Here is a 21,244-nt window from a genome sequence, read left to right as displayed (position 1 = left end):
ACTTTGTTTGGGACACCCTTGACTTGGTTACCAAAATCTGCCAAGTCTGTTGTGGTTTCCCAACCTTGAAAGGAACAAGAGATCCCAGATGATGAAGGGCGGCCTCGATGGTGGACTGATGGGAACTCGTTCAAATTGATAGCTTTTCCCATTTCTTGTCTGTTGGGTACATAATTTGTTTGGTCATTTCTGACTCACTGCTAATTTCTGTTGGTGTCAGCAATGGGTTAGCCCACTCCGCTTCCAGTAAAAAAAATTGGCCTGACTTAAAGCCACATTAGAGCTAACGTTTAGCATGGGGCTCGCTCTGTCACAACCGGGATTTATCTCCTACAGCCTCCTTCCTGGGTTGGGGGCACGTGCATTATGTAGTTTATTTCACTTGGGCCCGGGTTATGGCGCTGGCAAAAGAAGATATAAATCATTATTGGGAGCCGAGTCAGCCCCTGCATTATCAGTACTTGTGGCTGCTCAATTGGTTATAAGATAATTGCCATCTCCTGCAGACAGTGCTTGCACTGCAATGGTAAAGTTTTCAGATGAATGTATTGTGTTGACCAATAACAACCAGGCGCATGTGTGCATTGTCAATTTAAATAAATGTGAAAAAATACTATCTGTAGCGACGTCTTTTGCTTGTCGCAAAAATAAATGTGGATAAATACAGATAAAATTCCCCAAAAATAAATATGGATAAATACAGACAGAAATAGCAACAAAAAAAAATACCATAAAACCGGGAGCCCTAATTATAATATACATATTAACAGTATATGATCCCTAGGGGAAAACAGATTAACAACTGGAAGGTGGTGACGTTAATTGTAAATGTTTTGGGTTTGCACCGACAGGTCACCAACACCTATGAAGTCAAGTACGGTGTCAATATTATAATATACAAAGTCAAAGTATATGAGCTCAAAGGAGTCAGATAAGGAGCAATGTTTACTGTAATCTGCCTTGTTCTGAAAACAAGCTGCTGACGTTACCGAAAAAAAAGGCAAAAACATGCAATAACATTTTTTTCTACATTTAAATGTTTAGATATTGACAAATTGCTACGTATTATAAATATCTACTATGTCATATTCAAACATCTTACAACGCCAGAATATGTTTTCTTGACGCAAAACAAGAATACGACACTAGAAAATGGAACCTGCATCACAGAATAGACACGGAGAAATAACTTGCGAAAACAAAACTAATCACACAACGGGTGTAGTTTATATAGTTTTTTGTTATTGAGTAGTCTATGGAAGGAAGATGCGGCTCCGCCCATTTAGATGTCACGTTTTACAGTTTACACATGCTCACCTTTTAACTGTTTAACTTGTGCACGTGCTGGGAAAAGTTACATACTGTGAAACTGTAAAGGTTTTGATTTCCATCGTAACACGTATAAGGTCCTTAATATATACATACGTTGGAGAGTTTAAAAAGTGTTACCCGGTAAACAGTGTCATTTGCATACTCATGATTAAAAACATCTAAATAGAAGACATAAAAAAAATATCGTTCACAATAGAAAAAAAAACGTGCTAATATTTGTCATCACTATGCTGTTAAATTAAAAAACTGCCAGCATTTGTAAAGCGTATAGCTACCCCCGGAAAGGTATGCCGGCACTCGCAGACGTTGGGAAGACTAACAAAGTGTTACGCACAGTAAGATAGTGGTGGGCTAAGATGCTGCTGGAGTCGGGAATCGAACTGTGAATGCTGTTGTTCGAAGTCAGGTAATATAGGTGCTGCTTCATACTTTTACTACACTTATATCTTAATTACTGCTAATTGAGTTGAAAACGTTGTTAATTTATAAGTAGGGCTCCTTGTTTTCCGTTTTTACAGATTTTTACAGATAAATACAGACAGAAAAGTATTTATTTTCCTTTCTGTATTTATTTTAAAATGTGGATAAAAACGGAAATTGGGTTATTTTTTTAGCAATACTAAATGCTGTCAGTGATGAGTACCAGGCCAATAGGTGTGTCTTTCTAAAAGTAAAAGGGTTAAACAATAAAAGAATTTTTAGTAAAGAGCTTTAAAGAACAATATATATGCTCATATAAGAAGTGACATCACTGACCATGCCATGAATTACGTAATATGTGACGTCATGAGCAGTGCGTTGTGGGGGGGGGGGAGTTATAGTTAGCTGAACTGACTATAACGGTGGAATTTCTCTGATTTTGTATGAGTAAAATGTCCAACTAACTATAACATCCCTGAAACCTATGTTTTTAGTGAAAATATATATATATATATGAAATCCAATAAAGCGTTCTTCAACCAGTCCCGCTTGTGGCCCCCTGTCTTTCTTTGGGAGGAGGTGATTTGAATAATTTTCACGTCTGCCAGTAACGTGACACGGAGGCCCCGCTCCACAAGAAGGCTACGGATTCTGCTGGCTGCTGCAGGTTTTCTTGGCTCCGAGGTATCGGATGATCCGTGGCCCGCCACTACAATCCAGGATACCAGAGGGCGGCGAAACGTAGGGCGGGATGTATTTACACTCCTGCCTCTGCCTATACAGGTACCTGGAGCGAGTGGCTGAAGCGGTGTTTGGGGACTTATGAAGACAGTGGGAGAGTACAACATGTAGGAATCCGGCAGTTTTTACATTACTGCGTGACAGCACCTCGCCATTCCACTGAGACAGTATTTCCCCCCTGCAGCACCTACCTGATCCATTGGTGCATCCTGGGACCTGTAGTTCCTACGAGCTATGGGATGGTGAGCAAGCATTTAGGAAAGGGGGCGGAGCGGGTTCTCACCAATGGAAAAGAAGCTGGACTTATAAATTGAAGTGTTTTAAATGCCACCTGAATATCAAGGCATCCGAAGAAGGCCCGGTGCGGCCGAAATGCATTATGCCGTCTGAAATCCAATAAAGCTTTCTTTAACCATACCCCCGTGTGGCCCCCGCTCTTTCTTTGGGAGGAGTTGATTTGGATATAATATATATATATATTTGAAAGGCATCTTCCTCAATTGAAGTAGACAAAAGGGGAAACGGTGGGGCTGTACTTATAGTAGTTCAGAGCCTGGCAAGACGTGTTTCGGCGGGAGCCTTCTGCAATTGCCGCTGGCACTGTGGTTCTTTGTTAATTTGAAAGTGTTGGCCCATCCTCCTAAAGTAGTGTGGGTTCCTCCTACCCACGTTCTAAGACACGCCCAAACAGTTAATGTTGTAAGGACTGCATTACCCATCATGCAGTTTGTTCATCGCGTTTTGGGGATGTTGCTATCAGCCTAATTATTGGTTACTCAGGTTTTAGAGGCTGATGTCGAGAGTGGTAGGACTTGAACCGGCACTGTGCTGGGCAAAAACTGTCACTACAGCCCACACTTCCTACCGCGCGTCTCCCCGTACACAGTGTGCCTGGAGACGTCAATTTCAGTAGAGGTGTCTCTCCATTAGTATGGGCTGTCAACGGACAGCAATCCCACTGTTTCCAGGGAAGGGCGGCTATCCAGGTAAGTGCCAATGTTCCTGTGATGCTTTAAGGAAGGGTCCCCATTGCATGACATTGACAACAAGCTAATATTTGAAAGGCATCTTCTTCAATTGAAGTAGACAACAGGGGACATGGCGGGGCTGTACTTATAGTAGTTCGGAGCCTGGCAAGACGCGTTTCGGCGGGAGCCTTGTTCAATTGCCGCTGGCGCTGTAGTTCTTTGTAAATTTGAAAGTGTTGGCCCATCCTCCTAAAGTAGTGTGGGATCCTCCTACCCACGTTCTAAGACACGCCCAAACAGTTAATGTTGTAAGGACTGCATTACCCATCATGCAGTTTGTTAATCGTATTTTGGGGATGTTGCTATCAGCCTAATTATTGGTTACTCAGGTTTGAGAGGCTGATGTCGAGCATGGTAGGACTTGAACCGGCACTGTGCTGGGCAAAAACTGTCACTACAGCCCACACTTCCTACTGCTCGTCTCCCCGTACACAGTGTGCCAGGAGATGTCAATTTCAGTAGAGGCGTCTCTCCATTAGTATGCGCTGTCAACGGACAGCAGTCCCACTGTTTAAAGGGAAGGGCGGCGATCCAGGTAAGTGTCAATGTTCCTGTGATGCTTTAAGGAAGGGTCCCCATTGCTTGACATTGACAATACGCTAATATTTGAATGGCATCTTCCTCAATTGAAGTAGACAAAAGGGGACACGGCGGGTCTTTACTTATAGTAGTTCAGAGCCTGGCAAGACGCGTTTCGGCAGGAGCCTACTTCAATTGCTGCTGGCGCTGTGGTTCTTTGTTAATTTGAAAGTGTTGGCCCATCCTCCTAAAGTAGTGTGGGATCCTCCTACCCACGTTCTAAGACACGCCCAAACAGTTAATGTTGTAAGGACTGCATTACCCATCATGCAGTTTGTTCATCCCGTTTTGGGGATGTTGCTATCAGCCTAATGGGATGGTGAGCAAGCATTTAGGAAAGGGGCAGAGCGGGTTCTCACTAATGGGAAAGAAGCTGGACTTACAAATTGAAGTGTTTTAAATGCCACCTGAATATCAAGGCATCCAAAGAAGGCCGGTGCGGCCGAAATGCATTATGCCGTCTTAAATCCAATAAAGCATTCTGCAACCAGTCCCCCGTGTGGCCCCGCTCTTTCTTTGGGAGGAGTTGATTTGGATATATATATATATATATATATATATATATATATATATATATATATATATATATATATATATTTATATATTTATATATATTACCTACTGGCGGTCGCCAGTAGGTATATATAGTTAGGATTTTTTCTCTATGGGATTTTTGAAAATTCCATGTCTAATAACTTTGGTGTTTGTTGACGGAATTGGCCGATATTTTCAGGAAAATGGAACATTTTGTTTCTGAGCAGCCCCTGAAAATTTAGGGGGGGTTTGTCAAGGGGGGGCCGAGAAAAAAGGGGGGTCCCAAAACGCGTTTTTCCCATGTTAATTTCCATAGGGCGGTTGGCCTCACTTTTAGCCCGAACGGTTGAATGGATTTGCACGAAACTTGGCAAAATTGTAGGGACTGGTAGCCCGATGTGCCTTTGCTAGGTCTCAATATATGTGCTCCAGTGGATTTTGAGAAATTAACGTTCAAAAAAAGATATATATCTGTAACAGCGCTCCGGGCAGCGATCCGGTTCGCGTACTTTTCGCATTACGGAGCTTTGCGAAGCGAAGCTGATTGGCTCTCCGGTGTCTGTAAACATTCCAAACAGTCTGTAGCGGCCGCCATCTTGTCTCTCGGTAGGATCGAGAGACAAGAGGAGTCCAAAGCGAAGGGGCAAATGACCATAAGGGGGCATAGTAGATCCTCCCTGACCCCCTAGGTTTGATGTGGAGGCTTTAAAAGGGCCCCGCGGGGCAAAAAAAAAAAACCTCGTTTTTTTTCGTGGGGTGCGCCCGGTACGCGTAACGGAAAGCGGACTGGGGAGCGTACTACAAGGAAACAAGAATGATTGACTTTTAACTTATTGTATGTTTATAGACTTTAACGTCTGTTAATGTTCGATTCGAAGGAAATCAGGAAGTGTTGAAAAACATTGTCTGCGCCATCTTGCCTTTTTTCAAATGCCACACTTTTGTCGTGCACGGCAGCCATTTTAGATGCCTTGACCAGACCCACTCTCTGCACGCTGTCGATCCTTAGCATGGCTCCCCACCCTCGCAAGCATCTCCCCCAGGCACTGGTCACCCCCGCTCTCTGTCTTATGCATGGGCAATAAACCTCCCCCCATCTGCGCTGCTCTTCCTTGAGAATCACACCCTGTGCCCGCCCGACACCTCCCTTTCGCCCTATTCACTACCGCACCCTCTGACACTCCTCTTCCTCTGTGTCCGATTGTCCAGGCCGGTACCAGGCTATCACCTAGCCTTGCAGATGTAGTTTATGGCCCCAGCTGTAAAGAATCACCCCTCTTCAAAGGAGTTACAGTAGATCAAGGCCCCCACCCGATGAGATCCGTCACACCACACGCGTTCCTGCTATCTGAAAACCATCCTGTATTGTGATTGGGGAGGGGACCGAGCCTGAAGCGGAAGATTCCAGGGATGCCTCTTTGTACATCAAAGTTTTTACAATTATGTGTCACATTAAAAATATATAGCACTCCAACAAAGTAGTAGGATTATAAAACTTTAATAACTTATAAATATATACAACGCAACAAAAACAGTAAATACATTTAAACATTTTTTTGAAAAAAGAAGCAACAATGGTCAGTAGCTGTGTTTTGTGCGAATAGTCCCAAGGCAGCACAACGTGCTGAGTTCTGGACGGCACCCAGGTGATGTTACCTGGGTGCCGCACTGGTTTTTGGTATCCTACAATGCAGCTCCGAAAAACGGCGTGGGGCGTCCCGGGGGGTGCGGGGGGAGGCCTCGTCAGTAGCGGTCTGTTGTGCGAATAGTCCCAAGGCAGCAGAACGCGCTGAGATGTGGATGGCACCCAGGTGATGTCCAGTAAGTTGCCGCACTGGTTTTGGTATCCTACAATGCTGCTCCGAATAACGGCGTGGGGCGCCCCGGGGGGGGTGAGGCGGCGTGAACGGGCCTCCCCAGGTGGAGGCTCGTCTGCTGTAGTGGGGCGCCCCTTTACCATTTCAGTTGCCATTCCGCCCGCTTTTGGTACACTGTGCCAAAATCCGCCATTCAGCTGAGTTGCGCCCACTCTTGCGGTGCAGCGATAGGCGGCTGCCACAGGACTCTCAAAATGGCGGCAGGCTCTTTCCTTTTTGGGCCTGGTCCACTGAAATGGCCCTGGGACACCTTGGAACTCGGACGCTTGTCTGCTAGGTCTTGGACCCCATTCTCGAAAGCGTCCCCTCAGCCTTGAAGATTCTACAAAAGTCTTGGGGGCCCCCGACTCTTGCAGGCTTCCGGTGGGGAGCGGCTGCCATGATTGCTCGCGGAATGACCACGACGGAGCCACGAGATGGTGGTGCTTTCATACTGACGCCAGCTTCAGTCTGAAACATCCAGAAACAAGGTGGGGCTTTCATCGTTTGTGAAAAAATAATGTTTTAATCCAATGAAAAGTGTTATTTTTAGGTCATATGATCAAGCCTTCCATCATTAGGAAACCAAAAGTAAAATGAACCAATGAAAAGTTTTATAAACAAGTCACATGACCTGTTATGCGGCATAGGGCTATAAAAAGCGTAGAAAATCCATTGGCACGTGAGGTGCGTCAGTAGCGGACCGATGTGCGAATAGGCCGAAGGCAGCACAACGCGCCACGATCCGGATGGCACCGAGGTGGTGTCCAGCAAGTTGCTGCACTGGTGTGGCCATCCTACAATGCTGCGCCGAAAGTCGGCGTGGGGTGCCCCGTTGGCCTGTGAGGTGGCGTCAGTAGCGGACCGATGTGCGAATAGGCCGGAACCAGCACAAGGCGCCAAGATCCGGATGGCACCGAGGTGGTGTCATAGTTGAGAGTTCTGAGAAGCGGGGGGGAGGCGGCGCAAACGAGTCTCTCCCTCCATGTGGAGGCACTTCATCTGCAGTGGGGCGCCGAGATCCGGATGGCACCGAGGTGGTGTCTAGCAAGTTGCCGCACTGGTGTGTGTTGAAAAGATGAAAGGTCCACAGCAAGTCTATGTTCCTTCAGTGGAGCGCCGTCTAGCTGAGTTTCGCCCGCTCTTGCTGCTACAGCGACAGGCGGCTGCAACAGGACTCTCAAAATGGCGGCCTGTTCTTTGGATTTGGGCCTGGTCCACTAAAATGGCCCTGGGACACCTTAGAACTCGGACGCTCGAATTTTTTTTCCTTTCCTCTACATGCAAAAAAAGTAAATGCCCGGTACGTTACCTGCCTCATCTGCCACGATGTACTCTCCAGAGGAACCGAAAAAAAATATACTTATGGTAATTGTGGCAAATTAATTTCATGTGGACAGATGAGTGTTACTCTAATAAATACAGCATATGAACATCATCATAGTCGATGGTTGGTGGAGACATTTTGACTATATCCTGGACCTGCCCGTCCTCGTCCAAAATGGCGCCGGAATAAATGGGACTCATAACTCCTTGTTGTGTACTGGTTGCACAACATTGATATCACGAGATACGTATGCAGTTTTGAAGCACATGGCGGGCGGGGACGAGAATTGATTGAATATTTCGACATCCCTATTGATATTAAGTTCTGATGTGTTATTGATTACTGTACTATTGAAAGTTCGAATTAACGTCACCCATGGTACTTGCCCGCAAATGTATATCTAGATAATTTTATTGTAACTGGCCCTGTCGTATTTTAATTATAAAATGTACGTCCACCGATTCCGCAACTGTTAGACACCTTAGTTCTTGCAACCTAATGGCCCGCCCGTTACGTTCCTCTACAGTGTAAATGTCTCCTCATCATATACGATTACAGTTTGCTCCGTGGCCGGCCCACGTGGTTATAGGCCCGTATTTGTATACTGACATTTTCACAATAAAGGTTTTTAAAAGAAAACTTGGTAGTAGTATTTACATTGGTAAAGTTTTTAATAATAGTCACTGTTTTCGAATCAGTAAAAGGCAAGTGAAATAAAGCAGTCCAATTACATGAAGGGTAAAAGGTATAATACGCAGGAACGCAGTAAAGATAAATGGTCAAGGGCTGTTGTGTTTTCTACTCCTGCAACATAAAGTGATCGATAAGAATCTGATATTCAGGCGTATCGGCGACTAAGACAGCAGGCCGAGCCTCTTTTGCTCAACGGCTCCGTCATGGGACGAAGAAACGCCCTTTTTCTCGAAAAAGGAATATATTTTACTTGCAGGACAGTTGTAAATTTTCCGGGAAAGTACATTAGCTTGGAACATTATAACATATATGTTTAAGAAAAAATAATGTTCGAAAGTAATAAAAAAGTGTAATTTTTAGGTCATATGACCAAGCCTTTCATCATTAGAATAAGAAAAGTAAAATGAACCAATGAAAAGTTTTATTAACAAGTCACATGACCTGTTATGCTTACGTTACGCGCTGCGCTATGCCCCGGATCGCTTCCGGGAAGCTACGCTTCGCGCACTGGAGCACTTCCGGATGCGCTAACGCGGCGCGTCATATGACGCATTACGCGACAACGCAGGTCCAGAATATAGTCAAAATGTCTCCACCAACCAGCGGTCGGAACACAACCCCTTTCAGCAGGCTAAATAGTTCTGTTAAATGACAACAGAAGGGACAGGCAACAAGAACCATCAGTTAAAGAGGGGAGGGCAAGTTCTTCTCTACCGGGTCACGTTGGGGCGCTACCGGAACTGATCGAATTGGTAGTCTACAGTGTTTCTGGATGTTTCAGACTGAAGCTGGCGTCAGCATGAGAGCACCACCATCTCGTAGCTCCGTCGTGGCCATTCCACGAGCAATCATGGCAGCCGCTCCCCACCAGAAGCCTGCAGGAGTCGGGGGCCCCCAAGACTTTTGTAGAATCTTCAAGGCTGAGGGGACGCTTTCGAGAATGGAGCCCAAGCCCTAGCAGACAAGCGTCCGAGTTCCAAGGTGTCGCAGGGCCATTTTAGTGGACCACGCCCAAATCTGAAGAGCCGGCCGCCATTTTGAGAGTCCTGTGGCAGCCGCCTATCGCTGCACCGCAAGAGCTGGAGCAACTCAACTACATGGTGAGCGAAACGCTGTAGTCGCAAGAGCGGGCGGTAAACAGCTGAATAGCGGAAGAGGCACAGTGTAGCAAAAGCGGGCGGAATGGCAACTGAAACGGTAAAGGGGCGCCCCACTACAGCATGTCTTCAGGTCAAACGGATTGTGGGACAAGGTCCAGAATGGAAGAGTCACCAAAAGGCAAAAAGTTCCGCTTGACCCCGGGAGCCGGCCACCTATGTCGGGGGCGATCTCAGGCCACACCAGGGCAACACGACTTGGGGAGGGGGCCGGAGCCAAGCGCCCCCTCCGAGTCCGCGCCATCACACCGTCCCTCGGGGGCCTCCGTCAAGTGGTTCAGGGAGGCACCGCATCACATTGTTTTCAAATGCAGTCACGTCCTCAAACAGCCCCCACTTACATTGAGAATAGTGAAGCTGTAGCAGGTGCAAATAAGCTTCAGACAGTCTAACAAGCACTCCTCAAAACTTTGAACTATCAGAGTGCATGAGTTTCATGCTCGATCGATTGAGCTAGCCGGATCGGGCAACAAAAAGTATAAAATAGTTATGTAAATAGTAATTTAATAAAATGTTTTACCCTGTTACTTTGCTGGTGTGTTGTACATATTTGTAATATTTGCATAGAGTTTATCGTTATTTTGGGCGGGGTGGGTGGCGGAGCCGAGCTGTCTTGCAGCCATCATGGTGTGGAGCTCAGTTCATCTCACTAGTTTCGTATTTCTCATGAGGGGTTGTTTCTAATGTTTCTATTTTAGCGAGGTCAAAAAGAGATCCCATTAGTGGCCTACTGATTTTGCTCGATCCCTTTTGTTTTTTTACACGATTTTTCACTATCTGCAAAGACTAAACAGAGTATTGCGACTCTGTGCTTGTTTGTAAATAGAGAATGAACCAAAGAGAACCAATTCTAAAACAGTAAATGCTTGGATAACAATCAATCAAATGGAGAGAGAAGCAGGCACGACGGATTACAACGGGGGCAAAGGCCTGCGTTAACTACCCTTCACTATCTGCAAAGAGAGAGTACTCCTAATAGAAATGAGGGGGGGCAGCATTCAAAGCAAATCAGTGTGCATAAACACGAAAATGTTTTTACTTACCACGTACTTGACATTCGACAGCTTATGATATTTGCTATTAAAAAACCATTGAAATTCACTGAAAAAACCATAGGTTAGAGACCATATATAGTTAGGAATTAGCATTTACAAAACCTTGAAAATTCACTGAAAAAAACATAGGTTATAGACCATATATAGTTAGGAATTAGCATTTAAAAAACCTTATTTTACTCACACAAAACCATTGAAATTCCATATATAGTTAGTTGCACTAACTATATATCGCGCACCCGCAATCCACTGCTGATGATGTCACATATTACATCATTCATGACATGGTCAGTGACATCACTGATGACATCACTGATGACATCTCAAATGACATCACTGATGACATCACTGATGACATCTCATTTGACATCATTCTTGTGCTAATACGATAAACCTCTTCAGACTCTAATATAACCTTAGATACACTCAGTGTATACAGACACTCACACACTGTCACTCATCCATGGAGTTACTCACACACCTAGTCAGTGATGCAAAGAAACAATCTCACCTCCATTTCCTCAACTATACAGTTCTACACACCTTACTTATTCAAACATAACACATATTTACTCTCTTATACAATCCCTGATACAAGTTCACAATGATCCATACAGCCACTCACACATTCAGTGGCTCTCATGCACAGTTATTTATATATGCCAACTCTCACATGTACTGTGTTTTACATATGTACTTACTATGACATGTAGCATTGAGATATCCATTCACTCATCAATACACTCATGCACACAGTCAACCGCCCATGTAGCTGTTTCCACATGCACTCTTGAACTCATACACTTAGTGAATCAACTGCTCACACATCTATGCACAGAGTCACACACCTCCCAGCCACCCCCACACAAACTCAATCTCCCATACAAATACTTGGGCAACCAATCAATAACACATATAGCCTCTCGTATAGCTAATGATCAACACATGCAGCAGTTTACATCACAACAGACATACTGATGCACACATTCAGACAGTTTAGTCACTAACCCATGCATTTAGTACAACACATTTATTCACTCACTCATACAGTCAGTCACGCAGCTACTAAATCCTTCATCCAGACACTTATACATCCACTCATTCTTCAATATATCAAACATATTTAAACTTTACAGAAACACACAGTCACTGGATGATGTCATCAGTGATGTCATCAGTGATGTCATTTGAGATGTCATCAGTGATGTCATCAGTGATGTCATTTGAGATGTCGTCAGTGATGTCATCAGTGATGTCACTGACCATGTCATGAATGATGTAATATGTGACATCATCAGCAGTGGATTGCGGGTGCGCGATATATAGTTAGTGCAACTAACTATATATGGAATTTCAATGGTTTTGTGTGAGTAAAATAAGGTTTTTTAAATGCTAATTCCTAACTATATATGGTCTATAACCTATGGTTTTTTCAGTGAATTTTCAAGGTTTTGTAAATGCTAATTCCTAACTATATATGGTCTCTAACCTATGGTTTTTTCAGTGAATATATATATATATATATATATATATATATATATATATATATATATTTATTTATTCACTGAAAAAAACATAGGTTTTAGGGGTGTTATAGTTAGCTGAACATTTCACTCATACAAAACCATTGAAATTACTTAGATATAGTTAGTTGTACTAACAATAACTTGCGCGCCCCCAATCCACTGCTAATGATGTCACATATTACATAATTCATGACATGGACAGTGACATCACAGTGGTGCTTACTGGAAGCACCTGGTGGGCCACGCGGAGCCTGAGGTATCGTGTGTGCAAACACGCCCTGTGGCACGTATTAACACGGGGAATTAATTCCTCTTCAATCCTGAGGTACCCTGGGGACCAACTAGCCCAGCAGGTACCTCCACTATGTGCCAGGGAGCTGCATTGCAGAGAGGTGTTTAGAGGCCATGCCCCTTCTTACACCTCTCTGCAGTGCTGCTCCCTGGCGCTTTTGCAGAGTGGTGCAATGAGGGGGCGTGGCCTCCAGCTGCAATCGCATTTTTTTCCCATTTTATTTTTAAGAAGGGGGGCCCCCCTTCTTTTTCTATTTTTTTGGCCATAGGGATCCCATCCCCCAGGACCTGCCCCCAATTTATTTTTTTTAGATGAAAAAATTGGGAAGGGTGTCGCGTGGCCCCCCCTCCCAAGGCCATAATGTGCCCCGCGGACCCCATCCCCCAGGGCATGGGCCTTTTTGTTTAAGTTTCTTTTTTTGGAGGGGGTCTGCATTGCCCCCTCCTGTGGCCACTTATGGCCTCAAGCACCCCATCCCCCGGGGCAGGCATTTTTTTATTATTGCTTTTTTTTGTTTTTAAATTACATTTTGGGGAGGCGGGCCACTAATAGCACCGGGGACCCCTTCCTCCGGGGCTGGCCCTCTCCATTGGGGGCCACGGGGGTATCCCTAATCCCCCCACGGTCCCAGCCGGCTCACCGCGTCCAGCGGGAGCAGGCATTGCTTTTCCACATGGGGAGGAGCGAACATGGGTTGTGGTGGTCCCCAGGGCTATCGAGGGCTCCAGGAGGGGGGCCCCATGGTCCCCCTCCCTACAATTTACAAAGCCCTGGGGGGGTGGTGGTCTCCAGGGAGTGTGGGGGGCTTGAGCCCCCCCCACACAGGGTATATATTTTTTTAAAAGCCCCAGGGGTGGCGGTCCCCGGGGCCACGGGGGAGGCGTGAGCCCCTGCCATTCATTTTTTTAAGCCCTGGGGGGTGGCTGTCCCTTGGGATTGGGGGGCCTGAGAGTCCCCCAACTAATTTTAAGAAGCCCCGGGAGATGGAGGTCCCCAGGGCTGCGGGGACCTGAGAGCCCCCCCATCCAATTTAAAGATGCCCCAGGGGTGGCGGTCCCAGGGGCTGCTGGGGGGCCGTGAGCCCCCGCGTACATTATGATAAAGCCCCGGGGGTGGTGGTCCCCAGGGCAGTGTGGGGGGTATTGGGTCCTCCCACACTTTTTTCATTATGCCCCGGAATTTGCCCTCCCCCGGAGGATAATTATCATCCAAGTCCGGGAGACCCCACTTCATTTTTTTTTATCGGCAAGATCTGTGCATCCTGCGCAGATTTTGCCGATTTAAAACGAAAGAAAAATTGGGGGCCTTGGGGGTCCTTGTGGGACCCCCTGAACAGGCCTAGGAGGTCAGGGTGTTTCCACCCTGCCCCCTTTTTGCTTTTTTTGCATTTTTAATAGGTTTCCTGTGCCTCGAAGATGGCTGCCGACACTTCCTGATTTGGAGTGTTGACAGCTAATTAGAATACAGCTCATGCACGGGAGAGTCCGCGGATCCTTTGAGGCCATCGATATATATGTACTTTTAAATGTCATTTTCTCAGGAACTACTGAATGGATTTACACCAAATCACAAAAAATACACTCTGCGGACCATTGCCCACTGCGGACTGAAATACGTTCAGTACTTTTTGGGGAAAAATAATTGTATATTTTGGCAGTTGGGCTCGTAAAAATCCCTTGAGAGCACAAAATTAATAATGGAGCGCTGTGATTGGGTGAGACTCCTGTTTTCTCATGAGCCTTCACACAATGCTACCATGAGTCTCAAGAGAGCGAGCTCTCTGATTGGCTGGCTGTTTGTATGTTAGAAAGGAATTGGCTGTCATTACCATTTACTGTGAAAATTGGAGAGGCTGTGAAATGAAGCAAAAAAGCTATATAAGGTGCAGAAGAATAGCATGCTGTTCCCCTAGATTTAAAATGTATGTGTCTAAGAGATAAGAACTGTGAAGAAAATAAATGTATATTGTTTTAAACAAATTTTTATGATCTTGCAGGACTCTTGGGGATCGTGAATAGTAAAAAGGAGTAGATGATTTCTCAATACACTCTATTAGTAGGGATGCATAGTATGGTCCTTGTTTTTTAGAGGAAGTGTGTAAAAGCTAAGCACTGTGAAAATCAGAATGCTAACTATTTTTCTTATTAAATGTTATGATCTCACAAGAGTCTTGCCGGATGATGAAAAGTAGAAAGGAGTAGGTGATCTTTAAATATACTGTAGTATGCACACTTGCTACTGTAGGAAGAAGTATTATTGGAGATTGTGTTTATCAGACTGTACTATTTATGCCCATAGCATTGGTAAGAGTTGTGAGTAGAGTTAAGGCTCTTTCACACACCCTAGTATGCACACACATCATCTGAGAGAGATGTCTCAGCATAAAGGTCAGTCTCTCTCCATACACCTTACCAAGCACACCTGTCATCTCAGATCAGAGGTCTGAAATGAGAGGCCAGTTCCTCACCACACCCTACTCAGCACATCCATTATCTGAGAGAGAGGTTTGACAGGAGAGGGCAGTCCCTCTCTATGCATGCCTGTCATCTGAGAGAGAGAGTTTTCAAAGGAGAGGCCAGTCCCTTAACACACCCTACCTGCACAGCCATCATCTGAGACCGAGGGCTCAGTAGAGAGATCAGTCTCTCTCCAGACACCCAACTACAAACACCTGTCATCTGAAAGACAGGTCTGACAGGAGAGGCAAGTCCATGTATACACTCTAATATGCACAGCTGTCATCTCGGAGAGAGGGCTGAGAAGAAAGGGCAGTCCCCTCTCCACTCACTACTATACACAACTGTCATCTCAGAAAGAGTTTTTAGAGGAAAAACTAGTCCCTCTCCACTCACTGCTACACATACCTGTCATCCGAGACAGTGGTCTAAAAGGAAATTTGACTTCATTCATGCACCTTATTATGTACACCAAACATCTGCAAGAGAGGTCTGAATGAAGAGACCTGAGCCTCCTCACTTGCTACTATGCACACCCATTATCTGAGAGGCAGGTCTGAGAAGAGAGACCAGTCCCACCACACACCCTACTATATACACCTGTTATGCAAAAAGGGATCTCAGTGGAGAGGTCAGTCCCTGCACATGCCCTATTATGCAGAATTATCATTTGAGAGAGAGGTTTGAAAGCAGGTAGAGTCCCTCCTCATACTCCAGTACGCACACCCATTAACCAACAGAGGGTTCTCAGTGGATAGTCCAGTACTTCCCGAATACTGTTTCACTAGAATTGTGTTGCAATCCAACGAGAGTCTCATGAGAATAGAGTGTAGGCGTCAGGGAATGAGTTTTGCCGCATGAGCCTCGTACAATACCACGAGGCACTCACATCACCCACATGGATAATTACTGGACCTGCCACAAGGTGTTTTACAATCCCACGGGAGTCTCATGAGATCGGATGGGGAGGAAGTAAAAACAAAAAGTGACGAACCAGACTGTTGTGAACCTGCGGGAGAGACTGACGGAGCTGAATGCTCCCTTCTTCTTTTTCAGCCACATTCAATGGCCGCAATCAGAAGTCAGGCAGCCGGGAAGGGACATGAACTTCCGCATGTCACACACACGTCAAAAGGAGGAGATGAGGCGAATGTGGAGGGACTGGAAGATGAAAGAGAAAGTTACAGTAGGCTGAGGAAATCAACAAACCCGACCTGCATCAAGAAGGAGCAGTTAGAGAAAGAGGAGTGTACGGCGGCTGCCCTGGACAGGGGCGTGCGATGCCAGACGCGGAGGAACGCCCAGGGAAGTTGATGTCAGAGAGAGACCCAAGGCCGCCCGATGGGAGAGTAGGAATCCTGTCTACCGGTCAGCTCCTATTACTAGCCACGTTCCAGGAAGGGCGTGGCTTTACCTTGTAAGTGTGAAGCTGCTAAGCCGGACTGACACACAGGAAGGGAAGAGGGAAAGAGATGCATTGGGAAGGACAGGGAGTGGAAATAAGTAAGGGAGAGAGAACAAAGGGGGGAGACCGAGTGGAGATGCGGAGAGGTCTTCTCTAAATTTCTACAATTCACTATAAATTACTATTTTCTGAAGCATCCTAACTCATAGACTATTGCCATCACTCTGTTAATCACATGTTAACCACGTCAAGTTTTATATAAAAAGAGAGAAAGAGCACTTTATTAACCCACTAGTGACTCGGTGGAAACCAGACTAAACAGTGACTTGCCTGTTTTTTACCCTATCTGCCTGTTTTTTACCCTATCTACCGAGGGTGCCAGTTGATAGAAGTCCCAAAGGCCCTAAAGGAGGAAGAAAAGAGCACAATTGGTTAAAGAATTGTTGACTTCAATTCCTTATTTTCATTATTTATTCTTCTGAAAAAATACAACCAGATGACGTATAGTGATATAATGGACTACAAAATAAAATAATACCACAACACATCCAAGACCCGACATGTTAAACATTACAGGCCAGTTTACACATACATGGCTCAGTTTGTCTTTGGTGCTTTGTAGGTGAAGGAATTTGGTTTGAGTTATGCTCAGCAGAAGTCAATTTATGTGGAGCTGAAAGTGACTTGTGTGTTAATCTGCATATAAGAAAGAACTGCAAGTTCAGGTATTTAATAATATATTTTGAAAACTTTGTTGCGTAGTGTCAGTTAGTAAACTGATGTTAGGAAACATATTCTACATTGTGTTTACAGAGTAAATAGCTGTTTGGGTGGTGTAGATGTGTTAATGTAGCTTATAAAATGTACACATTATAATGTAGAGAGATGTGAGCAAGGTTTGCAGGCTGTGTTAATAAAATTAAGTGTTTTAACTATATACTTTTAAATAAAGGAAATACTGTTTCTTAAATTATAAAACAAATAATGTACTAATACAAGCTCTGCTGTTCTTATTAACCTCATTGTATTAGCCCTATGAGATGTCTGATTGGTGATATTTGCTATTTCTAGAGTGAAACAGTATGGTAAGTGTTAGCAAAGGTAAGTCAAAATGAATATGTTCCTTTATAAATTTGAGGGTGTGGAATTTTGCAGGGGAATGGAATGCACTAGATGTAAATTTGTGATTGTGGGTGATAAATGTGATAAAGCTTGGAAAATATAGTGAATTATCACTGTATTAATAATCTATGTGTATGTAACATATCTTTTTTGTTATTCCGAAAAATGCGAACTAGTCTCTGAGGAAAAAATTATGTGTTTACATCAGCAGCAAAACAGAGCCCCATTAACACAAGTAGTATTATTCTGCTGTTCAGCAATAACTACCTCTTAAATCACTGTGTGTTCAGGTTGGAAGGAGGTGGAAGCACCTGGACAGGTTTGCAATTCAGCAGCACAAGCTAACTCTGCACGAGCTAGGCTTTGTGAACTGTAATTTATGTACATGCTGCTTTGTTGAGACTTTATTGCCACCTAGCCTGCTATGATATTGCAGGAAAATAACAACTCTTTGGCGGGCTAAGGTGGCTAAAAGACTGGAAAAGAAGTGCTATCAACATCAAATTCCAGTAGGTAAATTAAGTAAAAAGGGGAAGACATTAGAGTCAGAGAAAACGTTATATATGTCTAAAGTTGTTTGTTTTATTATAATAGTTGTTCATATAGTTTGTTAATGTAGATGTTCTAGTTTGGTATTGTTGTTAAATTGTTTTGTTGTAATAAAAATATTTAAACTTACTTTTGTTTTTTTAACACTTATAAATGTTATTTGTAATATAGTATTGCAATATTGTCTAAAACTGGCAGTTCTCAATAAAGAGGGTACTCCATTTTATGCTCTACTATGGACAGTCACCACTAAGAAGAGAGGCATGCACTGTGAGAATAGTTTCTACCCACAGTCTACTTTGCATGTGTGGTACTCTGGAAAGATGTCTCAGCTGACAGGGCAGTTTGTTTCCATACCATAGTCTCTATTTGAAGCACAGTGAGACGTAGGAGAGTACGATTTTTGAGCGCTGGTAAAACCAACGATTGCACACGATTTTAAAGTGGTTGTAATGTGTTTTTATTATTATTATTATTCTGAGTTTTGTATAGCGCCTGGTTACCATTAGGCATCCCAGCGCTCACCAGAGAATGAAACTACCAGAATAGTGCGGAAGTTAAGCAGAGAACAAAAAAGTTTTAAAAAGTTTGCGGAACCAAAGAAGGCTAGCTTCCGAACGTAGATGTAGGGGAAGAGAGTTCCACAGGGTGGCCACGTTTATAGAAAACCTTCTGCCACCAGTTCTTGCCTTCTTCACCCTCCCTACCTGCAGAAGATGTTGATGGTCGGATCGGAGAGAGCGAGGGGCCTTATAAGGCTGAACCATCTCCCCCAGAATAGGTGGACCTACCCCCTGCAGGACTTTATGAGCGATACAGAGTGACTTAAACTTCACCCTGTCCCTCACAGGGAGCCAATGCAGCGCCTTCAGCGCGGGGCGAGCAGACTGATGCCTGGGGAGACCTGTCAAGAGCCTGGCGGCCGCATTCTGCACTTGCTGTAGTTTGTTCAAGGTGGCTTCTGGGGCACCCAGGAACAGCGCGTTGCTGAAATCCAGCCGCGAGATGATAAGCCCCTGGATGAGAAGTCTCCTAGTGGCCGCTGGAAGCAGAGGTAGAATCTTCCGAGCTGAGCGGAGCTGGCCAAAACACACGCCAGCAGTCTTTTTAGCATGGGTTTTAAACGAAAGGTCCTGCTCAAGCCACACCCCCAGGCTCTTAATCTCCTGCTTGGGAGTGGGTGCTGGTCCAAGGCAATCGGGCCAGCTGCTGGGGGACAGAGATGGAAAAGAGTTCCCCAGCAGCATCAGCTCAGTCTTGGAGCCGTTGAGCTTTAGTGCTGAGCTGCACATCCATGTATAGATCTTCTCCAAACACGAGTGCAGCCGGTCAGGATGGTGAGCCGACTGGGAAAGGCCTACCACCAGCTGAGTATCATCAGCATAACTGATGATTTTAATACCCAGCGGCAGTACCACACTCTCCAGGGGGGGCATGTAGACGTTGAATAAAGTAGGGCTCAATGAAGAGCCCTGTGGCACACCACACTGGAGAGGGATTGAAGATGATTTTTCATGGCCTTCCCACACCTCGAATGTACGTCCTTCCAAGAAGGAAGCAAACCACTCGAGGGCCAGACCAGTGACCCCCACCCCCGCCAGCCGTTGGAGAAGCACCTGATGGTCCACGGTGTCGAAAGCAGCACTGAGGTCCAGGAGGATCACTGCCACTGATCCCCCCGAATCCAAAATGCTCCTAGCATTCTCCACGACCGCCAGCAGGGCGGTGTCGGTCCCCTGACCAGGGCGAAAACCCGTTTGGGAGTCGCCTAAGAGGGAGTTGGGAGTTTTTAAACTTGTAATGCACTCACCTACTTATATGTAAAGCGCACTTGATCCCCGGTCCACCGCCAAAAGTTTGGTTTGAGTGGAGGGACGGCGCCACGCCCACCACGGAGGAAGTGATTGCAACTTCCAGGGCACAACCAATCAGCGACCTGCAGCTGGCTCCCCACAGGCTCTTAAGCCGCGCCTGCCTTTCACTCTGTTGATTTTGAAGCACAGTGAGACGTAGGAGAGTACGATTTTTGAGCGCTGGTAAAACCAACGATTGCACACGATTTTAAAGTGTTTGTAATGTGTTTTTAAATGTGTAATGCCCTCACCTACTTATATGTAAAGCGCACTTGATCCCCGGTCCACCGCCAAAAGTTTGGTTTGAGTGGAGGGACGGCGCAACGCCCACCATGGAGGAAGTGATTGCAACTTCCAGGGCACAACCAATCAGCGACCTGCAGCTGGCTCCCCACAGGCTCTTAAGCCGCGCCTGCCTTTCACTCTGTTGATTTTGAAGCACAGTGAGACGTAGGAGAGTATGATTTTTGAGCGCTGGTAAAACCAACGATTGCACACGATTTTAAAGTGTTTGTAATGTGTTTTTAAACTTGTAATGCACTCACCTACTTATATGTAAAGCGCACTTGATCCCCGGTCCACCGCCAAAAGTTTGGTTTGTGTGGAGGGACGGCGCCACGCCCACCACAGAGGAAGTGATTGCAACTTCCAGGGCACAACCAACCAGCGACCTGCAGCTGGCTCCGCCCCTACCCATATAATCCATGTGTCCTCGGCCACGCTGCGGACCCGCGCAGCGGACGCGCGCAGCGGGCGCGCCGATGTCGTGCCGAAGTCAAGCCAAAGTCCTGCCCGTCTGCGCCCGTCCGCTACCAGACGCGGCCAGTAGCCATGACCCTTGGCTCTGTCAGTCACTCTCATATTACCTACTCGAAAGAGGCTCTTCTGGCATGCATTCCTCCTACATGCTCTAAAGGCAAACTTATAAACTGTACACATACCCCTTTTTCATGTTCTAAATGTAACCTTCGTCTCCTCTCCATACCCTCGGAAATTGACTTGGCAACTGCCGATTTTCCTCCAATACGGCATATACCAATCTCCACTCAACCTTTAGTCAATCACTCTTTTATCAGTCTAAATTGTAGATCATTACCTAAACATAAAAGGGATATTTATGATCTACTTACAGAATCTCAACCAACTGCACTTTTCCTCACTGAGACCTGGCTGACTAATAGCTCAGGTCCAGATATAGCAGCTGCGCTACCCATTAACTACAGCTATATTAGCAAAAACAGAACACATAAAGAGGGGGGTGGTATTGCCATTATTTTTCAAAACTCCTATACATGTCAATGGATAGATCTTGACATCCC

The sequence above is a fragment of the Lissotriton helveticus genome, chromosome 8 (assembly GCF_964261635.1).
Source record: "Lissotriton helveticus chromosome 8, aLisHel1.1, whole genome shotgun sequence".
In the NCBI taxonomy this organism is placed as follows: Eukaryota; Metazoa; Chordata; class Amphibia; order Caudata; family Salamandridae; genus Lissotriton; species Lissotriton helveticus.
The sequence above is the reverse complement of the archived record's forward strand: the minus strand, read 5'-3'. Positions refer to the sequence as shown.